The following is a 12,253-nucleotide window of genomic DNA, read 5'->3' as shown; positions in this document are numbered from 1 at the left end:
TTCCTTCTTTTTTTCCCCAAATTTCTATCTGTTATTTTTTTCTTTCTTTTTCCCCTTTTCTTTTCCTCCATTTCTTGGTTTCTCATCTTTCCACTCCAATGGCAACCTCCCTTAGCACTCTTTTTTGTTGTTGTTGTTTGCTTGTTTTTGGCTCCTGTTTCTCCTCTCTCTTCTTTTTCCCATACCCATATGAGCTCCACTCATCACAACCTCCCCCTCCTTCCTGCCTATGTGAGCCATGCACTTTACATCACACCCCAAGAAGCACAGGCACAGCCTACCAGAACCTGCTAAGCACTGATTCCTGGAGCCCTGCTTCATGCCACAAACAACCCATCTCATCTGCTCCCCTTCAGCTGGACCTGCCCTGCTCAACCATAGCTGAGTGACTGGCCCTGCCCATTTGACAAGGAGGTGGAAAGTATCATAGCTACAGATGAGCAAACAACAAAGAATGCACAGCCCACCTGATCACACACAACCAAATAAAATAAAGAAGCAGAACAAAACAGATGTACAATCGACAAGCAAAGAAAATAACTACCGAATGTCCTGAAGACAGCAGACAGTATCAATACATATGGAAAAAAAGCACAGGATGGTACCAGTAGGTGTCCAAAATAAAAGATGACTTCTCAGTAGAAAAAAAGGCACTAGAACTACCTGACAGGGGATTTAAATCCCCAATATTAAGAGCTATCCAAGAGTTGAAGCAAAAAACAGACAAAAATGAGGAAAAAATAGACAAATTTATGAGATAGGCAGAAAATTCATGGAAAATACAGACAAAAAATGGAAGAATTGAAGAAAATAATAGAGGAACAAAATGCCAAAACGAATTCACAACTAGAAATCATAAAAAAACAACAATTAGAAATCCAAAAGGTTTCAGAAATGGACACTGTCATAGAAGGGCTGAGGAATAGATTTGAAATGTTTGAAGACAGGATCAGTGAAATTGAAGACAAATACTTGGATACAACTGTTTGAGGAAAACTCAGAAAAAACAAAAAATGATGAAACTCTGTGAATTATGTGGGACACAATCCAAAGCAAAAATTTGTGAGTGATCAGAGTTCCAGAAGAGGGGGAGAAAATGGAAACCACAGAGACGATCATTGAAGAATTGCTGACAGAAAAATTCCCTAATATCATGAAAGATGAAAAGATGACCATTGAAGAGGCTCAATGAATGCCATATAGGATAGACCCCCCAAAGAAAATTACCAAAGCATATCATAATCACACTCACTAAAATCAAAGACAAAAAAAGAATCCTGAGAGCTGCTTGAGAAAAATGCAAAGTCACATACAGAGGGGAAACAGTAAGACTAAACTCTGATTATTTGGCAAAACCATGCAGGCAATAAGGCAATGGGATGACATATATAAAACCTTGGAAAAAAAATTGCCAACCAAGAATAATAAACCAAACCCACTGCCATCGATTTGATTCTGACTAATAGTGATCCTACAGGACAGGGTTGAACTTCCTCACAGAGTTTCCAAGGAGTGCCTGGTGGATTTGAACTGCCAACCTTACAGTTAGCAAATGTAGTACTTAACCACTAGGCCACCAGGGTTTCCCCAAGAATAATATATCCTGTAAAACTCTTGTTCAAATATGATGGTGAAATTAGGACATTTCCAGATAAACAAAAATTAAGGAAATATGTGAAAACCAAACCAAACTTGTAAGAGTTATTAAAGGGAGTCTTTTTTTTTTTTTTTTTGGTCTAAGAACAAACAACATCAGATCACACCCTGAATCTAGGACGCAAGATTGTACCAGCCAGATGCCAGCCTAGGAAACGAACTCTCAAGGGCTATCCAAAACAAAAAGAATTGTAACAGAGGACCAGAGAGACTAATCTGTAAGTGACAACCACGTCAGAACAATAAAAGAAGGAATAAATGGTGTAGGTATAGAGCTTTCTAATGGAGAGGAAGGCAAGGTGATATCAAGTAATAATAGGCATGTTGAAACCTGGGAAGATAAGGGTAAATTTCAAGGTAACCACAAAGAAAGTTAACAAACTACTCATCAAAATAAAAAAGAAAACCATAAAGTCACAATAAAAACAAAATCTACAAAAACAAAAGGAATGAAAAAGAAATCCACAAACAAAAGGAACTCAGCATAGGAGAGTAAGAGGAACAAAGAAAATGTTAGCAGCACAGAAAAGCACTACCAAATGACAGCAATAAACTCACGCCTATCAATAACTACACTAAACATAAATGGCCTAAATGCACCCATAAAGAGACAGAGAGTGACAGGATGGATTAAAAAAAACACAATCCATCAATATGCTGTCTACAAGAGACACACCTTAGAAACAAAGACATAAATTTATTAAAAATCAAAGGATGAAAACATGTATCAAGCAAATAACTACCAAAAAAAAAAAAAAAAAGGCAGGAGTGGCAATACTAATCTCAGATAAAATAGATTTTAAAACAAACTCCACTATGAAAGACAGAGAAGGGTACTATATAATGACTGAAAGGATGATCCATCATAAAGACATAACCATAATAAACATCTGCAGACCCAATGACAGGGCTCCAAAATACATAAACTCTAACAACACTGAGATGAGAAACTGACAGATCCACAATAATAGTAAGAGAATTCAACGCACCAGTCTGGGTAAAGGAGAGAACTTCTAGAAAGAAACTCAACAAAGATACAGAAGAGCTAAAGGGCACAATCAGCCAACTTGACCTCATAGACATATATAGAACACACCATCCCAAAGCTGCAAAGTACACATTCTTTTCCAATGCACATGGAAAGATCTCCAGAATAGACCACATATTAGGCCACAGAGCAACACTCAACAAAATTCAAATCATTGAGATAATATATCTTCTCTGACCACAACGCCATGAAAGTAGAAATTAACAAAAGAGCAAGGAAAAAAAAATCAATTATGTGAAAACTGAATAATACCCTGATAAAAACCACTGGGCAATACAAGAAATTGGAAACGGAATAAAAAAAATTCCTACATGAGAATGAAATCACATCGTACCAAAACCTTCAGGACACACCAAAGGCAGTCCTCAGAGGTCACTTTATAGCAATAGATGCATGCATCAAATAAGAAAGGGACAAAATTAAAATAGCTACACAACTCCAACAAATACAGAACAGCAAAAGAAGTCCACAGCCACCAGAAAAAAGGAAATAATAAAGATTAGAGCAGAAAAAAAAGAAATACAGAATAGAAAAACAATACAAAGAATCAACAATACCAAAAGTTGGTTCTTTGAAAGGATCAACAAAATCAACAAACCACTGGTCAAAATGACAAAAATAAAAAAAAGGAAAAGACACAAATAACCCAAATAAGAAATGAAATGGGGAGTACTACAACAGACGCAAGTGAAATAAAAAGGACCATAACAAAGTATTATGAACAGCTGCACTCCAACAAACTTGAAAACCTAGAGAAAATGGACAAATTTCTATAAACACACAACCCACCTAAACTAATACAAAATGATATCGAAAATCTAAACAGACCCATAACAAGAGAAGAGACCGAAAAGGTAATTAAAAAAAAAAAAACTCCCAACAACAACAAAAAAGCCCTGGCCCGGATGGCTTCACTGGAGAATTTTACCAAACGTTCAGAGAAGAGCTTACGTCAGTCCTACTAAAACTATTTCAGAACAAAGGAGGCGATACTTCTGAATTCATTCTATGAAGCCAGCATAACCCTGATACTAAGACCAGGCAAAGACACCACAGAAAAAGAAAATTACAGACCTATATTTCTCATGACTGTAGATGCAAAAATTCTCAGCAAAATTCTAGCCAATAGAATTCAACATCATATAAAAAAACTAATACATCACGATCAAGTAGGATTCGTACCAGTTATGCAAGGATGGTTCAACATTAGAAAATCAATCAACATAATCTACCACATAAATAAAAGGAAGGAATCACATGAGCATCTCAATCGATTCAGAAAAGGCATTGGACAAAGTCTAATACCCATTCCTGATAAACATTCTCAATAAAATAGGTATAGATGGGAAATTTCGCTACATTATAGAGGGAATCTATGAGAAACGAATGGCCAACATCATTCTTAATGGACAGAGGCTGAAAACATTCCCCTTGAGAACAGGAAAAAGACAAGGATGCCCTTTATCACCACTCCTATTTAACATTGTGCTGGAAGTTCTAGCTAGAGCAATAAGGCAAGAAAAAGAAATAAACAGCACCCAAACTGGTAATGAAGAAGTTAAACTATCCCTAATTGTGGATACTATGATACTATACATAGAAAACCCAGAAGACTCCACGAGAAAACTACTGGAACTATTAGAAAGATTCAGCACAGTAGCACGACACAAGATAAACATACAAAAATCAGTTGGATTCCTATACACCAATAAAGATTACAATGAAAAGGAAGTCAGGAAAACAATACCATTTATAATAGCCCCTAAATATATAAAATAGTTAGGAATAAATCCAACAAGGGATGTAAAAGACCTTTACAAAGAAAACTACAAAACACTACTGCAAGAAACCAAGTGAGATCTACATTAAGTGGAAAAACATACCATGCTCATGGATAGGTAGACTCAACATTGTCAAACTGACAATTCTACCCAAAGCAGTTTACAAATACAATGCAATCCCAATCCAAATACCAATAACATTCTTTAAAGAGGTGGAAAAATTTATCATTAACTTTACATGGAAAGGAAAGAAGCCCTGGATAAGAAAAACACTATCGTAGAAGGAGAATAAAATAGGAAGACTCAAACTACCTGACCTCAGAACCTACTCTACAGCTATGGTAGTCAAAACAGCTTGGTGGTGATACAATGACAGATACGTTGACCAATGGAACAGAATTGAGCACCCAGATGTAAATCCATCCACCTATGGTCACCTGATCTTTGAAAAGGGCCCAAAGTCTATTAGATGGGGAAAAGACAGCCTTTTTAACAAATAGTTCTGGCAAAACTGGATGTCCATCTGCAAAAAAATGAAACAGGACCCATACCTCACGCCATATACAAAAACTAATTCAAAATGGATAAAAGACTTAAATATAAAGCCAAAAACTATGAAGTTCATAGAAGAAAAAATAGGATCAATGCTAGAGGCCCTGATACATGGCATTAACAGGATACAAACCACAACCAACAACACACAAACTCCAGAAGATAACCTAGATAACTGGGATCTTCTAAAAATTAAGCACTTATGCTCATCAAAAGACTTCACCAAAACAGTAAAAAAAAGAACCCACAGACTAGGAAAATATTTTTGGTTATTAAAAATCAGACAAAGGTCTAATCTCTAAAATCTACAGGCAAATCCAACACCTCTAAAACAAAACAACAAATAAGCCAATTAAAAATGGGCAAAGGAAATGAACAGACACTTCATGAATGGAGACATTCAAGCAGCCAACAGACACATGAGGAAGTGCTCTCGATCACTAGCCATTAGAGAAATAGAAATCAAAACCACAATGAGATACCATCTTACCCCGGCATTACTGGCAGAAATCAAAAAAACAGGAAATAAAAATATCAGAGAGGCTGCAGGGAGATTGGAACTCTTATGCACTGCTTGCAGGAATGCAAAATGATACAACTATTTTGGAAAATGAAATGGCACTTCCTTAGGAAGCTAGAAATAGAAATACCGTATGAACCAGCAATTTCACTCCTAGGAATATATCCTAGAGAAATAAGAGTCATCACACAAATAGACATATGCACACCAATGTTCACTGCAGCGTTGTTCACAACAGCAAAAAGATGGAAACAACCTAGATGCCCATTAACAGATGAACTGAGGGGACAGGAAAGATGGTAATAGGGAACCCAAGGTTGAGAAGAGAGAGTGTTGAGATGTCGTGGGTCAGTTAACTGATGTTATAAAACAATAGGTGTACCGTTTAATGAGAAGCTAGTTTGTTCTGTAAACCTTCATCTAAAGTACAATTAAAAACAAAGTATATGCTGAACATCAGTCATGTAGGAAAGACAAAAAAAATGTAACCAATGTCACCGAAAAATTTTTGTAGAAATTGTCAGATGGGAATTTAAACTGCTTTGCAAATCTTCACCACGAACATAAAAAAAAATTATTTTTAAAAAATTAGCTGAACACAAACTAAGAAACAGAGACTTCAGTGACCACACACACCCAGAAAGGCAGTCTTTGCAAAAAGAAAGTCACTAAAAAAAAAAGGACTACATCCTCCACGAATTAAATAATTTAAAAAAGATTTAATATATATAATAATATATATACATAGCAAAATCAGACGGAGAGTCTGATTTCCAGAGTTACCACGTTATAATATTCAATGTCCAGTTTTCTACAAAAATTATCAGGCATACAAAGAAAGAAGAAAACAAGCCCATTCAAAAGACAAAATGGAAAGATAAAAACATCCCTGAGGAAACCCAGACAATGGATTTATTACACAAAGACTTTACAGTATTAATCTGGTATTAATGTGTCAAAGATCAAAGGAAAACACAGACACAGGAAAAAAATATATGAAGAAAATTACAATATTGACTTTAACAGATAAAAATTATAAAAAGGAACCAAACCAAAATTCTGGGGCTGAAAAGTATAATAACAAAGGAAAAGTTTACTGGAGGGTTGAACAGCAGATTTGAGCAGGCAGAAGAAAGAATTAGCAAACCTGAAGACACGACAACTGAAATTATTGAGACTGAGGAGTAAAAAGAAAAAGAAAAAAACATGAAGAATAGTGAAGAAAGCCTGACATGGGGGATACCATCAAACTGAACAATATATGCATTAAGTAAGTCCCAGGAGAAGATAAACAACAAGGAGAAGAAAAATATTTGAAGAAATAATGGCTAAAAACTTTCCAAAATTACAAAATACATGAACCTATGTATGCAAGAAGCTCAACAAAATCCAAGTAAGGTAAACTCGGATATCCACTCTGAGAAACAGAAACATCAAACTGGCCAAAACCAAAGACAGAGTGAATCTTGAAAACAGCAATAGACAAGCAACTTGTCTCATATGAAAGAGGTTTCCAGATCTCATATAAAGGATTCTTGATAATATTAAAAGGTGATTTCTTATCAAAAACTATGGAACATCATATTATAACATGGATAGATCTGGAAGACATAACACTAAGTGAAATAAGTCAATCACATAAGAACAAATATATGATTCCACTTTCACAAGATAAAAATATATGTATATATACATAGAGACCAATGTTCACTGGAAGTTATCAGTGATGGGTGGGAAGGGAGCAGAAATCAGTCTCTAAATTGTGTTGTTGTTGTTGTTAGATGCCGTCAAGTCAGCTCTGACTCATAACGACCTTAGGTACTATAGAATGAAACACGGCCTGGTTCTGCACCATGCCCATAGTTGCTGTTACGATACAAGTAAAATGAAATCCTCCACAACCTGAATCTTTTCTCCAGTTATCATGATGTTGGTTATTGATCCATTGTGAGGATTTTGGTTTTCTTTTTTTTTCTTTAAAATTTAATTTTATTCTACAAAATTTTTTTTACCCTTTAATATTGTTTTTTTAATAATAGTTTTTATTGATCTTTAAGTGAACGTTTACAAATCAAGTCAGTCTGTCACATATAAGCTTATATACACCTTACTCCTTACTCCCACTTACTCTCCCCCTAATGAGTCAGCCCTTCCAGTATCTCCTTTCATGACACTTTTGCCACTTTCTAACACTCTCTACCCTCCTATCTCCCCTCCAGACAGGAGATGCCAACACAGTCTCAAGTGTCCACCTGATACAAGTAGCTCACCCTTCATCATCATCTCTCTCCTACCCATTGTCCAGTCCCTTCCATGTCCAATGAGTTGTCTTCAGGAATGGTTCCTGTCCTGGGCCAAGAGAAGGTTTGGGGATCATGACCGCCGGGATTCCTCTAGTCTCAGTCAGACCATTAAGTCTAGTCTTTTTATGAGAATTTGGGGTCTGCATCCCACTGATCTCCTGCTCCGTCAGGGGTTCTCTGTTCTGCTCCCTGTCAGGGCAGTCATCGACTGTGGCCGGGCACCACCTAGTTCTTCTGGTCTCAGGATGATGTAAGTCTCTGGTTCATCTGGCCCTTTCTGTCTCTTGGGCTCATAGTTATTGTGTGACCTTGGTGTTCTTCATTCTCCTTTGATCCAGGTGGGCTGAGACCAATTGATGCATCTTAGATGGCCGCTTGTTAGCATTTAGGACCCCAGACGCCACATTTCAAAGTGGGATGCAGAATGTTTCCATAATAGAACTATTTTGCCAATTGACTTAGAAGTCCCCTTAAGCCATAGTCCCCAAACCCCCGCCCTTGCTCCGCTGACCTTTGAAGCATTCAGTTTATCCCGGAAACTTCTTTGCTTTTGGTCCAGTCCAGTTGAACTGACCTTCCGTGTATTAAGTATTGTCCTTCTCTTCACCTAAAGTAGGTCTTATCTACTAACTAATCAGTAAATAACCCTCTCCCACCCTTTCTCCCTCCCCCCCTCGTAACCACAAAAGTATGTGTTCTTCTCAGTTTATACTATTTCTCAAGATCTTATAATAGTTGTCTTATACAATATTTGTCCTTTTGCCTCTGACTGATTTCGCTCAGCATAATGCCTTCCACGTTCCTCGATGTCATGAAATGTTTCACCGATTCGTCACTGCTCTTTATCGATGCGTAATATTCCATTGTGTGGATATACCACAATTTATTTAACCATTCATCCATTGACGGACACCTTGGTTGTTTCCAGCTTTTTGCTATTCTAAACAGAGCTGCAATAAACATGGGTGTGCATATATCTGTTCCTGTGAAGGCTCTTATTTCTCTAGGTATATTCCGAGGAGTGGGATTTCTGGGTTCTATGGTAGTTCTATTTCTAACGTTTTAAGAAAACGCCAGATAGATTTCCAAAGTGGTTGTACCATTTTACATTCCCACCAGCGGTGTATAAGAGTTCCAGTCTCTCCGCAGCTTCTCCAACATTTATTATTTTGTGTTTTTTGGATTAATGCCTGTCTTGTTGGAGTGAGATGGAATCTCATCATCGTTTTAATTTGCATTTCTCTAATGGCTAATGATCGAGAGCATTTTCTCATGTATCTGTTAGCTGCCTGAATATCTTCTTTAGTGAAGTGCGTGTTCATGTCCTTTGCCCACTTCTTGATTGGGTTGTTTGTCTTTTTGTGATTGAGTTTGGACAGAATCATATAGATTTTAGAGATCAGGCACTGGTCGGAGATGTCATAGGAGAAAATTCTTTCCCAGTCTGTAGGTGGTCTTTTTACTCTTTTGGAGAAGTCTTTAGATGAGCATAGGTGTTGGAATTTTAGGAGCTCCCAGTTATCGGGTTTCTCTTCGTCAATTTTGGTAATGTTTTGTATTCTGTTTATTCCTAACGTTGTCCCTATTTTTTCTTCCACGATCTTTATCGTTTTAGTCTTTACGTTTAGGTCTTTGATCCACGTGCAGTTAGTTTTTGTGCATGGTGTGAGGTATGGGTCCTGTTTCATTTTTTTGCAAATGGATATCCAGTTATGCCAGCAATTTGTTAAAAAGACTATCTTTTCCCCAATTAACTGACACTGGGCCTTTGTCAAATGTCAGCTGCTCATCTATGGATGGATTTATATCTGGGTTCTCAATTCTGTTCCATTGGTCTATGTGCCTGTTGTTGTACCAGTACCAGGCTGTTTTGACTACTGTGGCTGTATTATATGTTCTAAAATCAGGTAGAGTGAGGCCTCCCACTTTCTTCTTCTTTTTCAGTAATGCTTTACTTATCCGAGCCTTCTTTCCCTTCCATATGAAGTTGGTGATTTGTTTCTCCGTCATATTAAAAAATGTCATTGGAATTTGGATTGGAAGTGCATTGTATGTATAGATGGCTTTTGGTAGAACAGACATTTTTACTATGTTAAGTCTTCCTATCCATGAGCAAGGTATGTTTTTCCACTTAAGTAGGTCCTTTTTAGTTTCTTCTAGTAGTAGTACTTTGTAGTTTTCTTTATATAGGTCTTTTACATCTTTGGTAAGATTTATTCCTAAGTATTTTATCTTCTTGGGAGCTACTGTGAATGGTATTGATTTGGTGATTTCCTCTTCGATGTTCTTTTTGTTGATGTAGAGGAATCCATGTGATTTTTGTATGTTTATCTTATAACCTGAGACTCTGCCAACCTCTTCTATTAGTTTCAGCAGTTTTCTGGAGGATTCCTTAGGGTTTTCTGTGTATAAGATCATGTCATCTGCAAATAGAGATAATTTTACTTCCTCCTTGCCAATCCGGATGCCCTTTATTTCTTTGTCTAGCCTAATTGCTCTGGCTAGGACCTCTAGCACAATGTTGAATAAGAGCGGTGATAAAGGGCATCCTTGTCTGGTTCCTGTTCTCAAGGGAAATGCTTTTAAGCTCTCTCCATTTAGAGTGATGTTGGCTGTTGGCTTTGTATAGATGCCCTTTATTATGTTGAGGAATTTTCCTTCAATTCCTATTTTGGTGAGAGTTTTTATCATAAATAGGTGTTAAAAACTCTGTCAAATGCCTTTTCTGCATCAATTGGTTTTTGTCTTTTGTTTTATTTATATGATGGATTACATTAATGGTTTTTCAAATATTAAACCAGCCTTGCATACCTGGCATGAATCCCACTTGGTCGTGGTGGATTATTTTTTTGAATTGTTTTTGAATTCTATTGGCTAGAATTTTGTTGAGGATTTTTGCATCTATGTTCATGAGGGATATAGGTCTGTAATTTTCTTTTTTTGTGATGTCTTTACCTGGTTTTGGTATCAGGGAGATGGTGGCTTCATAGAATGAGTTAGGCAGTATTCCATCATTTTCTATGCTTTGAAATACCTTAGTAGTAGTGGTGTTAACTCTTCCCTGAAAGTTTGGTAGAACTCTGCAGTAAAGCCGTCCGGGCCAGGGCTTTTTTTTGTTGGGAGTTTTTTGATTACCTTTTCAATCTTTTTTTTTTTTTTGTTATGGGTCCATTTAGTTGTTCTACTTCTGATTGTGTTAGTTTAGGTAGGTAGTGTTTTTCCAGGAATTCATCCATTTCTTCTAGGTTTGCAAATTTGTTAAGAGTACAATTTTTCATAATAATGTGATAGGATTCTTTTAATTTCAGTTGGGTCTGTTGTGACGTGGCCCATCTCATTTCTTATTCGGGTTGTTTCCTTTCCTGTATTTCTTTAGTCAGTCTGGCCAATGGTTTATCAATTTTGTTAATTTTTTCAAAGAACCAGCTTTTGGCTTTGTTACTTCTTTCAATTGTTTTTCTGTTCTCTAATTCATTGAGTTCAGCTCTAATTTTTATTATTTGTTTTCTTCTGGTGCCTGATGGATTCTTTTGTTGCTCACTTTCTATTTGTTCAAGTTGTAGGGACAGTTCTCTGGTTTTGGCTTTCTTCTTTTTGTATGTGTGCATTTATCGATATAAATTGGCCTCTGAACACTGCTTTTGCTGTGTACCAGAGGTTTTGATAGAAGTATTTTCATTCTTGTTGCATTCTGTGAGTTTCTTTATTCCCTCCTTAATGTCTTCTCTAACCCAGTCTTTTTTTCTAACCCAGCAGGGTATTGTTCAGTTTCCAAGTATTTGATTTCTTTTCCCAAATTTTTCTGTTATTGATTTCCACTTTTATGGCCTTGTGGTCTGAGAAGATGCTTTGTAATATTTCAATGATTTGGATTCTGCAAAGGTTTGTTTTATGACCTAATATGTGGTCTATTCTAGAGAATGTTCCATGTGCACTAGAAAAAAAAGTATACTTTGCAGCAGTTGGGTGGAGAGTTCTGTATAAGTCAATGAGGTCAAGTTGGTTGATTGTAGTAATTAAGTCTTCCGTGTCTCTATTGAGCTTCTTACTGGATGTCCTGTCCTTCTCCGAAAGTGGTGTGTTGAAGTCTCCTACTATAATTGTGGAGGTGTCTATCTCACTTTTCAGTTCTGTTAAAATTTGTTTTATGTATCTTGCAGCCTTGTCATTGGGTGCATAAATATTTAATATGGTTATATCTTCCTGGTCAACTGTCCCTTTTATCATTATGTAGTGTCCTTCTTTATCCTTTGTGGTGGATTTAAGTTTAAAGTCTATTTTGTCAGAAATTAATATTGCTATTCCTCTTCTTTTTTGCTTATTGTTTGCTTGATATATTTTTTTTCATCCATTGAGTTTTAGTTTGTGTCTCTAAGTCTAAGGTGTGTCTCTT

This window comes from Elephas maximus, chromosome 8 (assembly GCF_024166365.1).
Source record: "Elephas maximus indicus isolate mEleMax1 chromosome 8, mEleMax1 primary haplotype, whole genome shotgun sequence".
Lineage (NCBI taxonomy): Eukaryota > Metazoa > Chordata > Mammalia > Proboscidea > Elephantidae > Elephas > Elephas maximus.
Note: the sequence above shows the minus strand (reverse complement) of the source record.